Genomic DNA, 23,171 nt, shown 5'->3' on the forward strand with positions numbered 1-23,171 from the left:
TGACTGAATGGGGAAAATGGCCAGAACTCCACTCAGTTCCCCTGCAACTTGTGTATTCATGTAGCCTGGTATCCAGCTTACACCTTTATATGCCAGACTGCAGTGCTCAGGCAAGTAAAAATGAGACTGTTGAGTAAAAGATAATGTCTATTGGAAAGAACAATTCAGCGACTTTAGGCAGTGATGAGTTCTGGGTTAATTTTAATGTGTCAGGGGAAAAAAGTGATGTAGCCATGCATGATAAAAACAAGTTTGGCAGCAGGATGGAAGCTGAATGCTTGAAGGCTGTCAGTATCCCCAATGTATCCAGCTTTAAGAACATAGCAGGGTACCCGGAGACTTAGGGAGGTCCCAGCCTGTACCTCAGATGATAATGTGGTTGGCAAAGCCACACTGTTTCCGGCAGATACCACACAGATGAGTTTTGTCCCATTTCTATACATGCAGGGGGCGGGGGGGGGATGTCTACACACCTACAAGAAAGCACAAGTTAGAAAGAAAAGATCAATAATACTGTTTTAGCTCTGAAATTGATGCAGAGTGGGGAAAATTTTATCCTTATTAAAAATAACACTGTAACTTTAGTTTAAGAAGAAATAACGTACTCCAGTAAGCCTCTCTCTAGAACCTCTCATTACAAGGTCAAAGACAACAAAAGATATTCAAGATAGAGGGCCTCCCCACATCTAACCACGGAGGAGATCCTGCAGCTTTAGGTCACCGCAGTTCTGGAGGGACTGGGAGATGCTGATATGTCGCATTGCTGGGCTTCATTCTTGAGTGCTTATAGAACACCTGCCCTCCTTTCTCTCTTCCACCATTATGGTTCATGCCTAATGTCTTTCGAATGTTCGAAGCTCTCTTGCCTAGGAAATCCAGGTATGGTGGAATGGAGATAATCAGAGCTTGGACCCAGAGAGGTCATACTCTATACTGAGCTGAGCTCTCGTCTGCCTGAAGCCCTGGAGGGTGACAGGGAATGGGGGAGTTGTCTGCATATCTTCATACTGTCCTAGTTCCTCTTTGGTGAGATGTCTCTGGTGCTGACCAGTGTAGCCCTGTGGCACCTGTCTCCAGGCAGATGTCCGGAGTCTAAGCACTCTTTTTGCACCCAGCACTGCCACATAACCTGCCTCCACATGTGGGGATACTCACCATTGGGATCTCCTCTAGGTATATCCTAGGGCTTTCATAATCCTACCCAATGTGGGAAATGCTGAGGTCATGTCCACCAGAATTGCAGGTGAGTAGCTGGAACATGTTTGTTCTACCTTTGAAATTTTGATCTCCAATTCCACCATAAGACTTCATTTATCCTCCATAAGTTTAAAACACCAGTGGGGACCCCAAGGAAAGCATCCAGCAGCTGTTGAAGCTACCTTTCTGATCAGATACAGGAGAAATAAGATTACATTCCACCCAGTATCTTTTCCCTTCTGATTTTGAAGAAAGATTTTTTTGATATTTATTTATTTTTTTTAAATTTATTTATTTATTAAGGATTTCTGCCTCCTCCCCGCCACCGCCTCCCATTTCCCTCCCCCTCCCCCGATCAAGTCCCCCTCCCTCATCTGCTCAAAGAGCAATCAGGGTTCCCTGACCTGTGGGAAGCCCAAGGACTGCCCACCTCCATCCAGGTCTAGTAAGGTGAGCATCCAAACTGCCTAGGCTCCCCCAAAGCCAGTAAGTGCAGTAGGATCAAAAACCCATTGCCATTGTTCTTGAGTTCTCAGTAGTCCTCTTTGTCGGCTATGCTCAGCAAGTCCTGTTTTATCCCATGCATTTTCAGACCCAGGCCAGCTGGCCTTGGTGAGTTCCCGATAGAACATCCCCATTGTCTCAGTGTGTGGGTGCACCCCTCGCGGTCCTGAGTTCCTTGCTCGTGCTCCCTCTCCTTCTGCTCCTGATTTGGACCTTGAGATTTCTGTCCGGTGCTCCAATGTGGGTCTCTGTCTTTGTCTCCTTTCATCGCCTGATGAAGGTTAATATTCAGGAGGATGCCTATGTATTTGTCTTTGGATTCACCTTCTTATTTAGCTTTTCTTGGAACTTGAATTATAAGCTCAATGTCCTTTATTTATGGCTAGAAACCAAATATGAGTGAGTACGTCCCATGTTCCTCTTTTTGGGTCTGGCTTACCTCACTCAGGATAGTGTTTTCTATTTCCATCCATTTGTATGCAAAATTCAAGAAGTCCTTGTTTTTTACTGCTGAGTAGTACTCTAATATGTATATATTCCATACTTTCTTCATCCATTCTTCCATTGAAGGGCATCTAGGTTGTTTCCAGGTTCTGGCTATTACAAACAATGCTGCTATGAACACAGTTGAGCATATACTTTTGTTGTATGATAGGGCCTCTCTTTGGGTATATTCCCAAGAGTGGTATTGCTGGGTCCAGGGGTAGGCTGATCCCGCATTTCCTGAGAAACCACCACACTGCTTTCCAGAGTGGTTGCACAAGTTTGCATTCCCACCAGCAGTGGATGAGTGTACCCCTTTCTCCACAACTTCTCCAGCAAAGGCTATCATTGGTGTTTTTTATTTTAGCCATTCTGACAGGTGTAAGATGGTATCTTAAAGTTGTCTTGATTTGCATTTCCCTGATCGCTAAGGAAGTTGAGCATGACCTTAAGTGTCTTTTGGCCATTTGAAGTTCTTCTGAGGACACCATAGAGAAAATAAACGAACAGCTCAAAGAAAACAACAAAGCCAACAATTTTTTTTGATATTTAAAAAGGGAGTGACTGAGCCCATTGTAGTAGTTCATGTCTCTCATCAACAGTAGAGATCATTAGGCAGAAACCTTGAGTTTAGGATCAGCCTGGGATAAACAGTGAGTTCCAGTCCAGCCTGAACTACAGTGTGAGACCTTGTCTCAAAATACAGATAGACAGACAGACAGAAATGGAATGTTCAAAAGTAAGGAAAAGCTTGCACTCTCCAGACTCAAGCTCTTGCAGATCCAGACATTTGAATTCAATGCATGAACCAATTGTTCTCTGCAATTGGCTTTATGGTTCCAATTGCATCTACCCTCTCTTACATAAGAGTGCCAGAGGAGGAGAGCCATGCCACCCTGGAACATGGTGTAAGTGATAAACATCCCTCAGGGTATAAATTAGTTCACATTTCTAGATGTCATTATTCACAAGAATGCAAATAAATTTCACCTAATGTAGATGCTTTCTGGTCATCTTTGCACATTTGCTGCCTTTTGCAATGTCCTAGCTCTCTATCTGATTCTAAATTCTTACATACCTGATATAACATCTCTTTTCTTCATTAGTTAATGGGGTCATATTTGTGTTATAGCAACTCCTAGAATAATAATTCTTTAAATTTCCTCTTTAAAAAAACTTTCCCCCAATGATGCATGTGTGCGTGCGCATGGGTGTGCATGTGTGTACTTTGTGTGTGTGTGTGCGTGCGTGTGTGTGTGTGTGAGAGAGAGAGAGAGAGAGAGAGAGAGAGAGAGAGAGAGGGAGGGAGAATGTGTTAGGGTGGGGTGTATAAGTGCATGCCTGCAACCATCAGTAGAGACAAGAAGAGGGCATCTGATTGCCTGGAACAGGTGTTATAGACCTTTGGGAGCCCCTGATGTGGATGCTGGGAACCAAACTCTGGCCCTCCCTCTGCAAGACCAGCACATACAATACACTCTCTCCTACGAGGCCACACCTCCGTTTTTCCTAAACAGTTCACTAACTGGGAGCCAAGAATTCAGATAATAAACCTAAGGGGCCATTTTTACTCAAACCACCGCATTGCCCAAAGCTAGAAACATTATAAGAGATAAAAGATGTAATTATAGCAGGACCTGAGTGAGCGGAACCACAGCAGGACCTGAATGACAGAACCACAACAGGGCCTGAATGAGGGAACCATGGCAGGTACCTGAGTGAGGGAACCACGGCAGGAACCTGAGTGAGGGAACCACAGCAGGAACCTGAGTGAGGGAACCACAGCAGGAACCTGAGTGAGGGAACCACAGTAGGAACCTGAGTGACGAAACCACAGCAGGACCTGAATGAAAGAACCACAGCAGGGCCTGAATGAGGGAACCACAGCAGGAACCTGAGTCAGGGAACCACAGCAGGGACATGAATGTTTATCACCCATGTCTGAACTTCACACTTCTGTTTTGCTCCATGTACAAAACACAGAAATCTGAAAAATCTACTCAATGCCTTCAGACAAGTAACATAAAAGTGCAAGTTCCAGACTTGGTCTCTGCTCCTGTCTCCTGTATGACAACCCGTTTTTTGCCTGTGTTGAAGGGAGTTTGTGTCTTTGACCTTGCAATTTTAAAGAAAAATAAAGCTGTGCAACATACTGGTAACTTTGTGACTTCACGGCCAGTCACTCTGTCCCCCCCACATGCAGTGTTTGAAAACAAAACAAACAAACGAAAACAACTCATGGTCTCTCTTGGCATATATAAGACTTATTTTTAAAAGAACATTTTTATATTGAAATGTGTAGAAAGTGTGACTAGAAAGAGATCTTCTCAGTTTAGAAGCCATGCCATGGAAAACCCTGAAAATAAGGCAGAGGAAAGCGGGATTACTAGAACACTTAAATTTGTCTCTGAAGAGACTTTAGTTAGAAGTGACATCTCTGACTGGGGCGTGTGTGTGGGTGCGTGCGTGCGTGCGTGTGTGTGTGTGTGTGTGTGTGTGTGTGTGTGTAGTGCGTAGCCCAGAGGTTAATGCCATATGCCTACCCCTACTGCATTCCACTTTATACTTTGAGACAGTTCATTCACGGAATCTGGAGCCTACTAACTGAGCTAGACTGGTTGTCCAATGAGTGCTAGGAGCTGTGTCTCCCTCCCTCTTCCAGAGCCAGGTTACAAAAGCAGAGCCACACATCAGGTCTTGCCGTGGTACTCGGCATGTAAACTTAGATTCCCTGTCATGCCCTTCACCAACTGAACCATCTCTTCAGCCCCAGGTTAATTTTTGAGCAATAGTTATCGCATAAAACGTGTCATCTATGTCCAGACATGAAACAAAGACTCCTTTGAGAAGAACATCAATGTTTTGGCCATGTTGTGTGTCAGTCTCTCGTGGTATGTCACGCAACCACATTTCGAATTGGCTCACATTCCTTTAAGAGATTTGAATTCTGTAGAAGAATTCAACTGTGTGGGTATATTCATATGATTAGGTGGATTTTGATAAATTCAAAGGGAAGATGCAGACCCCAAGAAGTCAGAAGAACTGTTATCAATCAACTGTTCCTAAAACCCTGTGTGATTACCACCTTAGGAGTTCTTTAACATGACTGTCAAAACAGGAGTAAAAAGTGGCAGCCCAGCCAACCAGGTGCTGTGTGATGTATTCTGTCTGAAGGGAGAGGATGTGTTAGGGAAGATCTTGGTGAAGGTAGACTTTCCTGGTAACATTTATTCCCAAGGGAAAAAAAGTCATGAGTGGTCAATGACTGTCTTGATGTCGTGGTCATCTGTTCCCCTTAGCCAGACTAGGTAGATGCCTGTCAGTCCATTTTGGCAAGAGAATGTCATGGAATGTCTCCTGAGACCATAAAATCAGACCTTGATCGCATCATCTGCTGGGATGCTGGACAAGTTGTGATGCAGAAGATGACAAAGTATAATGGACAGGAATATATGTCTGCCGTGAAGAGCAAGCACACCAAGCTAAAACACAGGCAGCACACCCCACCTCAGCCCTCACGTGAGCCGACTCAGGGTCCCTCACTCACCCCTAGGTCCTCTGTTATTTATGCTGCAACTTTAAATTAATACATTGTTATTTTCATTTTAAAGGAATATTTTCAATAGAGCCAGTCCTTGATGTTGCTGGCCATGGCCTAAAAGAAAACCATCCTGTACTACATACAGAAGGGGAAAGCCTTTGTGGACATGGTTCCATTTGCTGTCAGAAGCCTGCTGTGTAGCCCAACCCAGGCCCACAGCCGCACTTCCCATAATGTCCTACGTTCCTTCCTCCTTTCCAAGGCCATGTTTCAAGTCCCTACACAGGCCATTCAATATACACAACCTCACGGCCTAGAATATCCCTATTATTGCTTTTCAAAAGTGAGTCTGATTCATAGATGGAAGAAATCAATGAGCGATACACTTTTCACTATTTTCTTCCCTTCCACACACGTTCTTGTCTTCCTCCTATCCTGTCTTCTCCTTCTCCTCCCCTCCTTTTTGGGTTGAGAACCCAGTTTTGTATATGCTAAGCACACATCCCATAAATGACCTGTACCCTCAGGCCCTTTCTTCTTGCTTAATATCTTTGTCTCTGACTTTATTTTCTGTTTAATGTACTTTATAACTATATAATAAGTAAGTTATTTTAAGGTTTTAAAACTACTCAATTTGCCTTAGTAATAACCATTTACCTTTGGGGACATATCCATTTTTCTAAATTTGGAGTAGCTGAGCTATTTATGCATTAAATTTATTTTTTCTTTTCAATATTGACTATTGCTAAACAATATCTCTTCTACTTGTAGTCTCCGTAGCTTAAAAAATGTCAAAACTAAATAAAAACAAATTCTCTCTAGTAGTATATAGTGCCTAGTATATAGTAGGCACCAGCACACAGTAGGTTGTCTGAAGGCAAATGGAGAAGCTGTTCTTGTGTCCTTGCATTAAGATCTGAGTGCATCTCGGAATGTAAAGGTTACAGTCACAGTACTCTTCTGAAAGGCCTGTGTGACAGAGGCTCAAGCATGCACATTCCACTGAAGGAGTTACAAGAAACCATGAGCCTGTTGTGTGTGTGTCTGTCTCTCAAAGTTGGGGAACTGTGGGACTTGCACGGGGCCGTGATAACTGCGCTGCTGGTCCCTTCCTGCCATCGTGAACAATGTGATAATTTCCTGAAGGTCAGGAGGGGAAAGTGAATTCATGTGAAGATGGGGATAAATCAGTCGCCAGGGAAGAGAAGGCAGTAAGCCATCAAAAGGAAACATGATATTTCCAGGAATTTGGGAAAGTAACTTTTGTATTTGATGTATCACTTAGATTAGCCATCCATCCTCGGTGTCAAACCCGCTGGGCAGCTTTCCTTATCATTAGCCATAAAGTCTGCTATCTTAGGTTTTCCTGGTCTATTCTCAGGGTTATAGAGTTTCTCAGAGTATCACCCCTTCCCCAAGATTATCCTGCCTAACAAAGGAAGGAGTTAGTGTCCTTGACCGTCAGCAAATAAGTTACAAGCAGGGACAAAATCCATGATTGAAGAACTGAACGTTTAATTCCGCACAGAGGTATTAGAGGGAAGATCTCTTGAGCTAGCAGACCACAGGACAATGGCTCAGCAATTTCACATCTATTTCTGACACTGTCATTGACTCAGGGTACTGGGGAAGTCAAAGAGAGCAGGATGCTATCCTTCTGTGGTCTCAGCATGCATTTGCACCCAATTGTGTGCTTATAATCCAGACACACCCTCCTGAGTATGAAATGCAACTTAAACAGAAAATGATGAAGACATAAGATGAATGAGGTTTGGATCAGAAAACAGTAAGCACTGTGTAGGACAGAATCCATCGCTGGGGACAGGAAGGACAGAAGTCATGTTTGCTGTGGAGGGGCCCAGAAATCATTTCTTTCTTTCACTCATAAGGGTATTTTTTACTTTCTACTCCAGGTAAAAATGTAAGTGTTAGAGAAAACCTTAAAATTCAACTCATGAGTTCTATGCAATAAATATTTTTGCATCACGTGTTAACAGAAGCAAAATTCTAAAATACAAAGTGCAACTACAAACATGAACTACGGTAATAAAGATTCTGATGTTTGATTTGTCCATTGTGTAATATTTACATTAATAAGTAATGGAACCAGCAAACATTGATACACAAAGGATGAGCAAGGGTGTCTGTTTTCCCAGGGTTGGGATTTTCTTCTATGATTTTATTAAAAAGGAGCTCTCTACTCTTGGTATGGTGTTCTTCTTCCTCTATGCCCTTAATTCAAAAGTTAGGTCTTTCCATGGAGCCTGCAGTTCTCACATGTTCTGTTTATATATTTCTTTAGTTTGTCACTGGCCCTTACAGACTAATTCAGTTTCTCCATCTTGTCGTCCAGCTCTGATACACACACTATTGATTCTCTTGGCGATGCTTTCTCATGGTCATCCTGCCACAGCAAGTACTTAGACCCACAACCCCCACTTCTTAAGGAAACCAGGAGATAAGCTGGTAACTGTAAATGGATTTCTTCACAGTTTGGCCAAACCGGGGAGACAAAACATCTCTCCGCCTTCTCTGCAACAGTTCCAGGTCAATAGGAAAGAGGAAAAAAAGCAGGAAATGAACATGTTCATCTACCAGTCATGGGAAGCCTCTCTCTGGACATAGGTTCCTCTGCCAACAGGCAGCAGGCTTCAGCCTTTCCCTCCCTATAGCACAGAATTCCTGGGGAAGTTTTCCTGCTTTGGGCAGCTTGTTTCAATAGTCTGGTAGCTGAGCATCCCCTCTCCTGCCTAACAGTTGTAACCCTTCATTCCCTTCCATCTCCTATTCTAAAGAGGGGAATGAACCCAACTTTTGCATATTCATTTAGCCATATGTGATAAATACTAGGTTGTTGGCAGGAGTTAGATGAGAGGTCGAGGATCTTTAGAGGCCATCTGTGCCTACACTGTAGCTGTCGTCCTTGGAGATGGGAGTACAATCCACCTTGACTATATCATGCTTCCTGTTATTTATTCACAGTCTTCAAGACTGTGATGAAGTTAGCATTACTCCAGGCTGTCTGTCCACCAATAGAGATTTTTCTTTTCTTGGTATAATACAGTTAGTAGACTCTGAAAGCAACTCAGGTGCCGAGTCTTACAGGTTGCAGCAGCTTCCCAGCTATCCCTTTGCTCCTCTTTTGGTAAATTCTATCATAGATCACACCTCTTCCTTCTTTTATACTTTTCTTTAACTGGCACCAACAAAATCGTAGAGCGGATTAATTTGTCTGTTTGCACCTTTCCTTAGCCAATGCCTACCCATATCCGCACTATTTTCTGCCCTTTTATATCTCATTTTTCTGTCAAAATATAACTCTACCCCTTTCCATATAATCCTATTAACTGCTCTGTAAGATAGCAATATCAACCAGAACACTTCAAAAATAGATTTAACCATATGAAACTACATGAAATTGCGAAAGTGGGTTTTGGGGCCATAAAAACAATTTTGTATGGTTTAGCATGTGAGATAAAGTCTTATTGTATTATCTCTTTCCAAAGTCGCCATCTTGCCTCAGCTGCTGATCTTGGGAGACAACTGGGTTAAGAGACTTTGACCACAGTCTCGAATAAGATTCAAAAGACAGTTGCCTATGACCTGCTAAGGCCTCTCTGTCTTGGAAATGCATTCCGAGTCGGTAGGACTTGGCTTTATTCTGTCCTCCATGTTCCTCCTCTCAGTAGTGCAAAAGTGAAGCATTATAGCCAAGGGGGATGGACAGAGTCATAAACAGAGGAAAGCTTACCTTGCTACCGATGCCACTCCTACTCGCCACTGTTCAAATGGACAGAGCACTATTGGGGAAATGGGGAGGAGATGGGAAATTCGGTACTTTTATCAGATTTGAGTTCATCAGTAATCAGTTTGCAAATGCTTGCCAAGTTATCTGAAATCACTCCTTTCCTTAGGACTCAACACATTCCTGTGTTTCCCGTCTGTGCACTAAAGAGGTCACATGCTTTTCTTACAAAGCATTTTGTAAAGACTCCAGCATAATGTTCCTGCAAACACTGGATAGTAAAACCTGAGTGAATTAAAATCACATAATGGTCACATCCTGTAAGTAACTTCACACATTTTCAGTTCTTAAACTTTCCTAGTCTAAATTATTGAAGTCTTATTCTATTTTGTCAGGGTAAATCTCTTTAGTATTTACATGAATCTTATTTTTATTAGCTTATCATAATGAGTGTGTAATTTAACAATCTGCTCATATTTTAAAGAGCTACATGGCCCAAGAGTTTAGTAGAGATCAACAAAGTGAGATCTAGGATCTTGGGTGGATACCACTCAGGAGCCGCTTTTATTTTGCCTTTGTTGTCTGTCCCTCTGCATTTCCTGTCACATTAGAATCTTCCCCAGTTAGAGAGCTCAGACAGTACTCAGCCTTGTCCTTCCTGAAGCAACCAGAACAACACATTGCACATAGTGGACATGGGGTTAACAGTAGCTGGACATTCTTACACTGTAACACTATAGATTTCCCAGCCAGAGGAGAATCTCCATTTTGCAGCTAGGAAATCTGAAGCACAGAGGGGTTTCAGCATTGGTTCAGGTGTGATGGACAGAAATAACCACTGAAATCCAGCCAATCCTTCTTAATGATTCTCAGGGACAGGAGAACCAGCAGAATAACCCCTGATTCTTCCCAGCTCAAACCAGGACGTGACCTGTTTGCAAGTGTAAAGAAACACTTAAATGTTTCAAAAGTGTGTGTGTGTGTGTGTGTGTGTGTGTGAGAGAGAGAGAGAGAGAGAGAGAGAGAGAGAGAACGAGAGAGCGCTAGAAAGACAGACAGACAGTTTTCCCCTTCCACCTTTACGCAGGTTGCCAGAATGGAACTGAGGTCATGAGATCTGCATCCCCTGAAGGTATTAATTGCTTTTACCAGATGGATCATGTCTCTGGCCCAGGAAATGCTATTTCCCTTCATGCTCCTTGTGTGTGCCTGGGGTTAGGGAGACGTGATTCATGATGTAGCATTAACCTGCTTTCCTTTTGCCATAACAGCTCTTCGGGTCTTTCAGTAGAGAGGTTGTATTGCGTATACGTTCACCTCCTACAAAACAGAGTTGTTGAAAGAGATCGATGGGTTCTTGAAAATGAAGGGTTCTGATAAACTCAAGGTTCCAGCAGCTGAGAGACCCCGACAGACCATTAAGTGTGTGTTGGTATAACCCCTCCAGGCCCCAGCATCACGAGGCATGCCAAGCCCATGTGTCATGTGTCATACTAGCCTTCATGCAGGAAGCAGAAGAATGCTTTCAAACCAGCTCCCTGTGGCTTTAAAATTATGCTGTTTACTGTTATCTGCTATAAAGAGCAAAGCGTTAGAATATTATCAAATGTGTTTCCCCCTAATTTCTTACCTTACTGCAAGAGCATTAATTTATTATAGGAGAAAAGAAAATACAGAAAAACAAAACCACATCAATAAGAATCTTACCACCTAGCTAGTGTTTTAGGATATTTGAGTATATGGTTATGTGTATTTGTATATAATTGTCATTTAAATTATCTTCCTGAGAATGTACATGCAATTCTAAGTCTTTATTACTACTCAGACTATGTTCTTGATCTATCAGACATTATCAAGTGCCTTCTTATTAAACTCATCTTATCACATTTAGTGGCTACATAAGCATGCTTAGTAAGTTATTTTATTCATTATTCTGTTTTCCATTATTCTTAATTATCTTTAACAGTGAAGTATCATCATTTTTATAAGTTAATATGTACATAGTTCTATAGAAAGCATTTTGTTAATAAATGCAACATGTGTATAAGTGTGGTATATTTTTTTTCACACTTTTCTTGGCAATCAAAGATAGTTCATTCTAAAGTAGTGGCAATATAATTTTTCGTGCAGTGCTGGGGACCAAACCCAGGACTTTGCGATCCTAGGCAATCACATTGTCACTGAACTACATGCCCATCTCTCTGGTAGGTAATATTTGACACCATCAAGTAACACAAACCCAATGAATTCACTGAATGCAAGCAGCAGGGGCATTGAGTCCTGGGTGGGTAACCTTGCATAGCAGTTTCCCTTGCAGCTCAGTGCTGGTCATGCGCCCTGTCTTAGAAGTCCTTGTCATTATGCCTTTCCCACATAGGCACTTCTGGTTCTTCTGCCACGAAGGAGGTAGAGACAGTCAGTTCTAGGTCTCTTTGACCACTCAGCATCTATTGTAGTTGAGTGTGGCCATATGCATGCTGTGGTGCACTGGAGGTCTGTGGTGGTTAGAAAGGAATTGGCTCCTATGAGCTCACAGGGAGTAGCACTATTAGGAAGTGCGGCTTTGTTGGAGTAGGTGTGACCTTGTTGGAGGAAGTGTGCCATTGTGGAGGTGGGCTTTGAGGTGTCACATGTGTTCAAGCTACACCCTGTGTCTCAGACCACTACCTGTTGTCTGTGGGTCAAGATGTAGAACTCTCAGCACACTTCCATGTCTTGTCATGATGATAATGGACTAAACCTCTGACTAAGCCAACTCCAATTAAACATTTTCTTTTTAAAAGTTTCTGTGGGGGGCTAGAGAGATGGCTCAGAGGTTGAGAGCACTGACTTCTCTTCTGGAGGTCCTGAGTTCAATCCCAGCGGCCACATGGTGGCTCACAACCATCTGTGATGAGATCTGGTGCCCTCTTCTGGGGTGCAGGAACACATGCAGGCAGAATACTGTATGTATAATAAATAAATGGATAAACCTTTTTTTTTTTTTAAAAAAAAGAAGAGTTTCTGTGGTCATGGTGTCTCTGCACAGCAATAGAAAACCTAACTAAGACAAGGTCGGAGAATAACTTTGGGAAATCAGTTCTCACCTTTTATTTAGTGGGTTCCAGTGCTTGAACACACGTTATCAGCCTTGGAGGCAAGAATCTATATCTGCTCTTCCACCTCACCAGCCCCAAAACAAATGTTTTAAATACATAAGAAATATGATGTTATGATGCCTAGGAGCAATTCTTGGAAAACAGACTCCCTGTGAGCTCATGGGAGCCAATTCCCTATGTGTTACCACACAGAATTTTATTCTTACCTTTGGCAGGAATGTCTGGTCTTGTTGCAGAGAAACTTAAAACCAATCACCTTTTCGGGTTTATTTCACTTCATTTTTTCCCCCCTACTAAATGAAAAAGTAGTGAAACAGAGTGCACGGGGCTGGAGGGATGGCTCAGTGGTTAGGAGCACTCACTCTCTTGCAGAGGACGCAGGTTTGGTCCCCAGTATCCACAGGGAACTACTCAACCTTCTCTAACTTCACTTTCAGGGGGTCCATACCATTCTTTGGCATCCAAGGGCAGCAGACATGCACACGGGTGCACATTCAGAGAGGCAAATCACTTACAGACAAAAAGTAAATCTTTAAAATTGTGTATGCTTTATAAACACATTTTATTCGATTGTTTTTCATGTTTTTACCTCTTCCTACTGGTCTTTCACTCTTCCATGCCTATATGAGCTTCTCATTATTGTGGATGAGGAGTGATGTCACCTGCTGCATTCCTTCCCATCCTAACAGGGTCCGGGTCCTCAACAAAGGTCACACAGGGCACTGGCTGAGCAGCAGAATAGTATGTTCATTTCAACAGTCAGATAAGAGGAAGTAAAGTAAACCTTCCACAGTAGGATGGACCGAGCTTAAAGGTAACAGCACAAGACTGAGGTGAGCCCCTTCTGCTCCCCACAGGGAATAGTCTGTAGTGGTACTTTGCCTGAGAGAGGTGGAAACTTTCATAGAAGCCGTCTCACCCATAATTTATTCTGTTAAAAATTAGATACATTAGATGAAGAAATATGTTTAAAGATGCAACTACCCATAAAGTTGAGAGGTTTACAAGGAAAGGAGCAAAGGTGCCTGGGAGGTGTTCCAGAAGAAGAGGGAAGAGCATCATGGGAGCTGGCCATAGATGATGTCACTGTTTTTTTGAGTCCCATTCTCTCTCTGACCCAGTGTATTTGGCCACCTCAGAATCAGCTGCAGGCTCTGCAACTGTGAACCAAAATAAACCCACCTCTAAAAAGATCTTCCTCAAATGTTGAAGCCAGAGAGAAAAACAAAGTAAAGTAATCAATTGAAAAGTGTACAATCTCTGCAAGCAGAAGGGTTAGGAAGAGGGATTTTTTTTTCTTTTTCTTTGTGTATTGATTGACATCATGAAATAGTTTCTGGCTGCCTTGATGTGACTTTCTTCCTCAAAAGGGCTTTCCAGCATTACTATAAGGACAAAACCCACAGAAGCCTCTTTAGCCTCGGGGACATGAAAGGTGTTACATTAATCTAAACAACTAGTCAGAGTAATCCTGAAGACCTGTTCCTGCCAGCTGCATGGAGAAGCCTCTCTTCAACAAAGGGAGAAGAGGAAAGGCTTGGCAACAGATCCCAGCTCCTTCCACAGGTGAGTGAGCCAGAGGTCAGCTTTATTTGAAATTTTAAACCAACAGTGAGTCCATTAAGAATAAAATGGCAAAGCCCCTCTCCAGTGCATTTATCTTGCAATTTCCATCTTAAATTAAGATCTTGGATTTGTTTTTATTTACTCGGATAATTTTTTTTTCCCACATGAAGTTTGGATTTCCTATGGCTGGCTCTCTTTATCGCCTGCTCTTTGTTGCCATTCACTAAGAGCTCTGTTTATCAAATGCATTCACGGGTGGAAAGTCAACAAAGCCGGCAGATGCAGGTGTGGAGGTGATGAGATCCGATAGAGCCCACAGGCCCAAAGGAAAATAAACAGGGGCCATTGATTTAAATGAGCTGAAATGTTGTCCCTAACCTTAAGGTCATCATCCTTCCTTCCCCCTCCCTTTATCTCCCACACACATGCATTTAGGCGACACATAAACACGGGCATCTAAGGATGAACCTGAGATCATTGCCCAGAAACTGCACAAATCTTTTTCATCCCAGAAAACTTCAGATGAATAATGGGAAGGAGAGTGTCTCATTAAAGAGTATCAACACAGCAAGATTTATTAGAGCCTCCACCTTTGACGGAATGCTGATCAGAACCAATTAACATTGCTGCTAATTGTTACTGAGTGAAATAAAGCAAACCTGGTCGCTGCATGTATGGTTATTATAAGAGAGTCATAGATCACCTAATATAAATTTCTTTCAGTGGAGGAAACTAAACTTGTCTGTTTACAATAGTTTGCCTCCCTTTGATATTCTTTAGCACCTTAGTTGTTTGGAAACATCTAAAGCTCATTTTTATCCCAATTGATGAGACATCTTTAATTCAAGTTAACCATATTGGTGCCAGGCATTGGGGGAAAATGCACTATTCGTACATTAAAAAAAATCTAGATTTAGAAGGTCCAGATAGCAGCCTCATCAAACAACATTTAATTCCCACTAATATGTCTGTTACCTTTCCCTATTTGCCTACAGGGATGGTGACACAGTCGAGTTCTTCAGCTGGACACTGGGCTCTGTCTTTCCTACGCTGAGAACAGGACTTTGAAATGGGCTGGCCTCAATCTTCCCTGAGATCACTTAGCCATGGATTTTTTTCTCTTGTCAGACTCAAGCCGATGGAAACAAGTTCTTATGTAACTGCGTTTCAGAAATTCCGACCAACAAGTCATAGGAGAAATGGACAGAATATCAAAAAGGAATGCAGCCGATATTCCCTAATCTACCCTCTCCTCTCCTAGGATGCAGCTCGCCCTGAGTCACACCCCAGCCACTTCCTGTGCTCTCACACCTTCCCTGTCACTGCTTTTCTCCCTTGAGTTTCTCTTAAGGAGATTCATGATAGAGGACATAGCAGGATTTCCTGAACATCTGCTACGAATCTTCCTCTTGGCCAGATTTCTATGCCTCATCATTTGATATATATTTCTCTCCTACATTGCCAGCTTCAGCTCTATAGTAAGTGTGAAGCCAGCCTGTGCTACATGAAGCTCTGTCAAAAAAAAAAATTAGGAAATGAAATGGCTCTGCATTCATTTATTTGATTTTAAAGACCAAGAGGAGACTCAATGAAAATAAAGATCCAATAGGGGACTCCCTGTATTCTTTTAAACAGTGCCTGGCTCATATCTCCAGTCTCTTACTGGCTAACTTTCACATCTTGATTAACTCATTTCTATTAATGTGTGCAGCACCACAGGTGGTGGCTTACCAGGAAGGATCTTAACCTGCGTCCATCTTGGAGAGGAGAGCTATATCGTCTGCCTCATTGCCTTCTTCCCAGCATTCTGTTCTGTTTTACTCCACCTACCTAATTTTCTGTCCTATCAAAGGGCCAAGACAGTTTTCTTTATTAACCAATGAAAATAACACATAGACAGATGACCCACCTACACCCTGGTGTAGGCAGGGGATTAGCTGGGGTCCTGGTACCATTTGCCTTATTCTCTATGCACCTAGGAAGAATGAAAGAGAAAAGATTTATTTGCCCCACATCCCTGCTCCTTGTCAGTGTGTAGCATCCAGCTTTTTCCAGCAAGGGTCAGTCATGTTCCAGGCCAACTGAAAATAGAGCAGCTCTGGGAGGCCTGGGTTAGGCTAAAGCCCTGGAAAAGGACATAATGTGTTTAGTCTACGTGGGTGCAAGGGAAGAGCTGTGGTGTTAGTGTTTCAGAGTGACTGCAGTTCAGAGTCAGCTTCTAGAGAAGTTTGGGTTCTACCCGCTCTGTTGTCCACATTGACTGCCGCCACACAATACTGCTGAACACTGAAGGAGGAGCATGGTATTTAGGCTGGTCATGGTAGCATATGCCTATGATCTTAACATTTGAGAGGTAGAGGAAAGAAAACTAGAATCCAGGTCGTGCTTGGCTCCTTCTAGAGGGAACTGGGGGCAGCATAGGTTATATGAGATCCTGTCTGCAAACAATCAGTCAAACAAAACCCAAATTAAGGACACAAAGCCAAGGCATTTCACTGGCACCTGCTGAAAACACATGATACACGTGGGTGTCCCTGATGTCATTGTGGCCACGGTACTGGGGACTGCACAGTCTACAGTATCCATGGGAGCTCCGGGTCTGGTCTTCAGGCTGCAGGAAGGTGCTTGGAGCTGTGCTGTTTTCACAGGCTGTCACCATGGCTGTGCTGAGAAAGGAACCCTTGCTTGAGATGGCATCACTTAGCAGCATTTTTTGGAGACTACTTGGAGGTAAAGAGGAGGTTCTCCTCTAGTTTTCTAGAACAGACTCTGGGATCCTCTTCCACAGCATCCAACAGGAGCCCACAGAGGGTTTCCTCCAATAGTAAGGGGAGGTTCTGTAGAAGACAGAAGCACACAGGGAGACATCACCCAGCTCCTGGCCCTAGGGGACAGCTTCTGTGCAGAGACCACAGCACAGCCAGCAGGCATAGCTCAGTCGCCAGTGCAGCTGTTCCACCTGGAGACACAGGGATAGTGCGGCCGGAGGGTGCCCAGATGGCTAACCTTCCTGTTCTCATCAGAGCTTAACCACACGTGCCTTATCTTCCTCCTCAGAAAAGGATAATGATGAATATACCATATAGCATTGGTGGTGGGGAGGGGACTAGAGATGTTTAGGGGAAATACATGAGCCACTTGGTGAATGGCCTGACACATAGTCATGTGTGTGAACCTGTCACCCTAGAGGGCTGATTCTCTCTCTCTCTCTCTCTCTCTCTCTCTCTCTCTCTCTCTCTCTCTGTGTGTGTGTGTGTGTGTGTGTGTGTGAAGATTGCTACTCCCTGGAAATATAAGGCTTGGGGTCAGAAGAAAGGCAGACAGTAGGGTTCACAGTCTAACCGTGTGGGAGAAAGGCAGACAGGAGGATTCAGTCTAACTGTGGGGCCGTCATAGTGAAGGGCTGCAGGCAAAGGGAGGAGACAGCTGGCACTCTGTCTGCCTTCCACTGGGTCTTTCCCAGTTGGTTCAGAATTTGCAGAGCCTAGAGAGTGAGAGAGTAAATAAAGAACCTCAGGAAAACAGAGCCTTCTATGTCGGCACAGGAGAGGCAGTGAACATAGATCAGGAGCTGAACCCTGGCTTGCCCTGTGGAAAAGGATTGGCCTACAAGCTAGACAATAGATTAAGCCGAGAGACAGTATGGGCCTTAGTCAGTCTTAACTGCCATAACAAATTACCTCCAATGGGGGGTGTCAAGTGATGTGTCTTTCTCACGTATCTGGAGGCTGAAGTTCACTGTCAAGGTATCACAGTTGTGGCTGTGGTTATGGGCTCCCTTCCCAGTTGGCCGGTGGCTGTCTGTTCTCTGGGTCTTCACACAGTAGAGAGATAGGAAGCCCTGGTTTCTCTTCCTCATCTGAAAAGGGCACTGACCCCACTATGGGGGCCATAGCTTTGTGTAACCAAATCTAAAGCCAGTGACTTTTTAAAGGCTAGGCCTTCTCCTGGAGTCACACTAGAAACCAACCCTTCAGCATAGGAGCTGGAGCTGGGGTCACAAGCATTCTGTCCACTGACAGCCACCTGTCTTTCAACAAAGATGAACTCACATGTCAGAGCAGCAGCAGCGAACTGTCCCCGCTCACGGGCACTCTTCAGACACCATGCTGAAGGTGTCTATGGCTAGTGGGAGTGCTCAACCCTGGAGCTTCAGCTTCTCGCACAGTGCACCTGTGGGCACAAGAGGAGAAGCAGGCCTTGGGTTTACAGGCTGAAAGAGGTAAGAGCGAACAGCATCTGTCAGATGGTTGCATGCCATTGCCTAGATCTCACAAACAAGTGTGAAGACTTCGTTACTACTGTATACTGTGGCTACTCTCCCCTTTCTGTGTCTGTGAGCTCTCTCTCTCTAGATCATTTCTTCAGCCCATGTCTTGCCGTGACGGTTGCCAGGGTCCCCCACCCCTCCACTTTAATGTCTTACAAAGCTTGCAATGCAGTCATAGGGGCCTAGGAAACATAAAGCACAACTTTATTCTTTTCTTGCTTTAATAGTCCTGGAAAGGTTAAAGTTTGGCTTAAAAGTTTTCTTCCCTAAGTTATGTTCATTTTTGTGCTTTGCTCCTTTGCCTACATAACCTGATTAGAAAGGGGGCAATAAGAGATATCAATTCTCTTCTCACATAAAGGAACCATGTTCCATAATTAAAGATAAAAATCCTGTTTATGATACAGAAACCTGTATATCATGAATATTGATACTTTTTTAAGTCAGTAGGACTCATTCCAACTCCAAGTGATTGATTTCCTGTACCTGTATTGAAAGGCTAATTCCATCTTCCACCCTGTTGCTCCTACACAAAAACTCCCATATAAGCATCAATATTATAAAAGCCCATACAGTATTGTTTCGGTCCCTAAAGATGGCATTCTGTTTATCCATTCTCTTGTTCAATCCAGTCACGATAAAACCTCTCTGCCCCCTCTCCCTGGGTGTTGCTGGCACACATCTGTTGTGCCAGCTGTTAGTGTAAGGCTCCCACCCCATCACACACAACCTCTTATGGGTTATACCTACACCTACTCTATCTTCAGCTACTGCTCACTCAGTTCCAGCTGGCCATGCTGGAACTCTGCAGGAGACATTCCATAGTTAGAATTCAGCTGGAGGAGCAAAGCGTGTTTTTTAATGTTAAGGCTGGCTTTTGGTGTATTCATGTACATGATAACCTCTAGACCTGAGGTGGCGAGGGACTGGAGCTACTGATTGTCTTCAAGGTTTATGCATGCATAAATCAAGGTCTAAGAGTGGCTGGATGCAGGCAGGGAGTTCTGGAGAAACAATCAGGCAGAGAGAGCAAAGGATGGGCGAGGTGGGGGGGGGCGGGAAATGAAGCCAGGATCTATTGGCCTTTTCAACTCTTTTCTCTTTCTTATGTAGCTTCGTCTTCTTGCCCTCCTCTTCAATTCCCCTTTCCATTTTTTTCCCCTGATTTTTCTTTCTGATATCACTTTCATTTTCCTGCTCTTTCTCTCTCCTCAAAGAACAACATAAACTCAGTCTCCCCGCATCTGATAAGCATAGCTGTGTAGGTTGTACAGCAGTTCTGTTCCATGAGGTGCTTCTCTGATTGTGAGCCACTAGGCAGGAGCGGCTCACAGCCTGACGTCTGGGACTGCAGTAAGCTTCAACAGCGAGGTTGCGTGAGGCTGGAGTTTACACGAGCACACAGCCACCGTCAGCATCGGCAGAACTGAAGACTGGAAATAAGTAAACGTCTCATTTGTGCAATACATGGTCCTATCTGCTTCTTTATGGGTTCTGAACACTGCTAGGGTTTGTATGTGAACTGTGTCCCCGGGCTCATGTGTTGGACCACTTGATATCTAGCTGGTGTCCCTTATTGGGAAGTTGTGGGGCCTTCAAGAGGCAGACTGGAGCTAAAGGTCATGCCTCAGGAGTGACAACATGACCCACTTCTAACACCAGCATCCTCTGCTTCCTAATCCACAGAGAAGTGAACAAGCAGCCTCGTACCCTCAATGCCCCAGCCAGGAGCTGCTGCGACTCCACCATGCCTTTCCACCACCATCATACCATGAACAAAAAAAAAAAAACAAAAAAAAAAACAAAACAAAACAAAACAAAAAAAAAAAACAACCTTCTTCTCCCATAAGTTGTTTCTTCTAGGGTTTTTGGCACAATGAGGAATGCAACCAATATAAGCACCAATAGGCTTCAAGACTGGGACACAATAATGAACAAAACAAAAGGTCTTAAGACAGCAAGTAATTGAGTATGGCAGCTCAAGCCAAGAATTCCATCATTTGGGAGATTGAGACAGGAGGATTAGTGTAAGTTTGAAGCAAGTCTGGGCTCCATGGAGTTACAGGCTAACCTGGGCTACAATGAGAGATTCTGTCTTATTAAAAAATGAATAAACAAATAAAGAGATTTTTATAACAAGTACTATAGGAAAATTAAACATGGACGGCGGGAAGACAGAGTGAGAATATGGAAATTCTGGGGCTGGGGGGAGGAACTGCAATTTAGCTGTACTTTAAAACAGTCAGAAGAGACCTCACTGAAAAGGTGACCTGAGCCGTGTGTGAAAGAGGTGGAAGAGGCAGCGTGGGTGTCTGAGGGACAAACCCAGCAGGAAGAACAGCCAAGTGGAAAGGCCTCTCTCAGGAACAAACCAAACACTGTCTGTGATGATGTTGTGGTCCCTACTTGCAACTGTATATGGCTGCAGTAGATGTCTGGCCGACTTATTTTAACAATATTGATCAAAGAGGGGGTGATAGAGCTGTCAGCGACTTTGCTGCAATCTGGTTTTGATATTGCTTTTCTTGGGCCATCCCTGGTGTGTTGTTAAATGCTGCAGGGGTAAACAGAAGTTTTTTACTATGTTGCCAAGGGGATAATATCAGTACGGAAACAGGAAATAACTGTTTAAATACTAGGTCTGGGCAGCAGAGTGGAGAACAAAGTAGATGTACTCTGTTTGGCTTTGGGATGCAATAAAATAATAAGGAGGGTAATGATGATGAGGAGGAGAAGGAAGATGAGGGAGAGGAGGATAAACTTGGTAGCCTAGGAAGAAAGTAAATAGGGTTTGCCTAGAACACAAAGTAATGGAACCTACTTAAGGAAGAGAATGTGGTTGAAGAAGGCCACCCAGGGATGCTTACATGGAATCATCAAAGGGGGGGTGGGGTGGGGTGGATGTTGTTCTTGTCACTGTAGCAAAATCCTGAAAGTAGCCAACTTTAGAAGAAGAAAAGTTTAGGTTATATCATTTTCTAGGAATTGGAAAACCTACAAATAACTGGCCCCACTGCTTTGGGATGCCATGACATGGGGCGAAAAGTGGAGGACCATAATTATTTCATAGTAACTGTGAAGTGCAGGAGAGGAAATGTAAAGGAATCACGTGATCGCATCTGTCTGTTACCTCAGCATCTGCATGAGGGTGGACTTAGGGGGCTCTGTGGTGTCTGCTGGGAGGATTTAAAAGACAGAAAGTGGTCTTCACCAGCTATTGTGGGAGCAGGACCAGCACGTGGACTGACTGTGGGGGGAGGGGGGTTAAGGCAAAGGAGAGGCACACAGAGGACTGCCCAGCTTCCTAAGCATGATGATGTCAGTGAATTCAGGGAGGCTAGATTTAGGAACCTCCTGTGCATTGCACTGGTGGAGTTCACCACAAAGCTAAACTATACTCTCGACTCCAAAGGAAAAGCTCTGTAACAGAAAAGGGGAGTCACCGCCTCATTGTCCTCAGCGTGGTTATGGGGTGCCTGCCAGGGAGGCTGACACACTTGATACCTGCACCTCAAAGTCAAGGCTGTAGGCAGAAGGAACTGGCCAGGTAGTACTGGGGAGAAGGGACTGGGCCATTCAGTCGATTCAATGTGTGGACTGCAGAAGAGAGCTCTGCTTCCTACCGTGAAGACAAAATCATTTGGATTTATGAAAGTTCCATGGTTCTATGTCACCATGCTAGAGCCCCAAAGCCCCTTCCCCAACTGGAAAATCAGAAGCAGATATGACAGTGTCCTTTCGATGTCATGTCTATGTGATGGATCTCAGCGTCATTCAGACATGTAGAGTCACCAGCGTTCATCACTCTCAACCTCTGGACGGTAGGCTCAGTGTGACCAGCTGTCTCAGCTCCTGCTGCCACGAATGTCTCACCGGGACAGAATGCACCCTGAGACTGTGAGCCGAAATCAGCCCTCCTGTCCTTCCTGCTGCCATAGACGGCTCAACACGACCCACTGTACCCTAAGACTGTGAGCTGAAATCAACCCTCCCGTCCTTCCTTCAACTGCTTTTATCAGGGCAGCAGGAAAGTAGCTAAGGGACCACCTGTCCAGGATGAGGAATCTGTAAACTGTTCTTAGGTTTTGTGCTGCTGCCTGCGCAGCCTGGATAGCCGAGACTGGCGGGGGGTGCCGGGATTGAGACAGGGAGGCTTCTTTTCAGGTGAAAGAACAGCAACCTTTATTTTGCCCAGCAACCTTTTATACCTCTACTCCTTCTGTGGAGACCCACCGGCCAGAAAGAACACAAACATCTTTGTCAAATTACAGACCATAAGGAAGTTCCCCTGCCTGTCAGGGGGAGTGAGGGCAGCTGGATCACAACAACTGAATAGCAGAGGGTCATCCACAGTATTAAGGGACGCTGTCCACCATTTTTCCACCAAAATCTATTCCAGAAAGCCTGCTGTGCAAATAGTCAGGGGGACTGAGGAGTGAGCATTGCGCCCACACATCTGTGGGTGTGCAAAAAGACCTAAGAAAGCAAAGAACTCCTTGACTAGCATGGCCTTTACTGGGAGGAGTTCCTTTTTGTTTTTTATTTTATTTGTAGTTGTCTTTTCTACCTTTTATTAAGAATAGATTATTTTCTCCTATACTATATTTTGATTACAGTTTCCCCTCCCTCTACTTCCCCTAATTCTTCCCCACCTCCCCTCTCATCTGAATTCACTTCCTTCTATTTCTTATTGGAAATGATCAGAGTTCTAAGAGATAACAACCAAACATAACACATAAAAGACAAGATAAAACAAAATACTTCACA

The sequence above is a fragment of the Microtus oregoni genome, unplaced genomic scaffold (assembly GCF_018167655.1).
Source record: "Microtus oregoni isolate MIOR12 unplaced genomic scaffold, Mior012 000017F_ref0000208, whole genome shotgun sequence".
Classification (NCBI taxonomy): Eukaryota; Metazoa; Chordata; class Mammalia; order Rodentia; family Cricetidae; genus Microtus; species Microtus oregoni.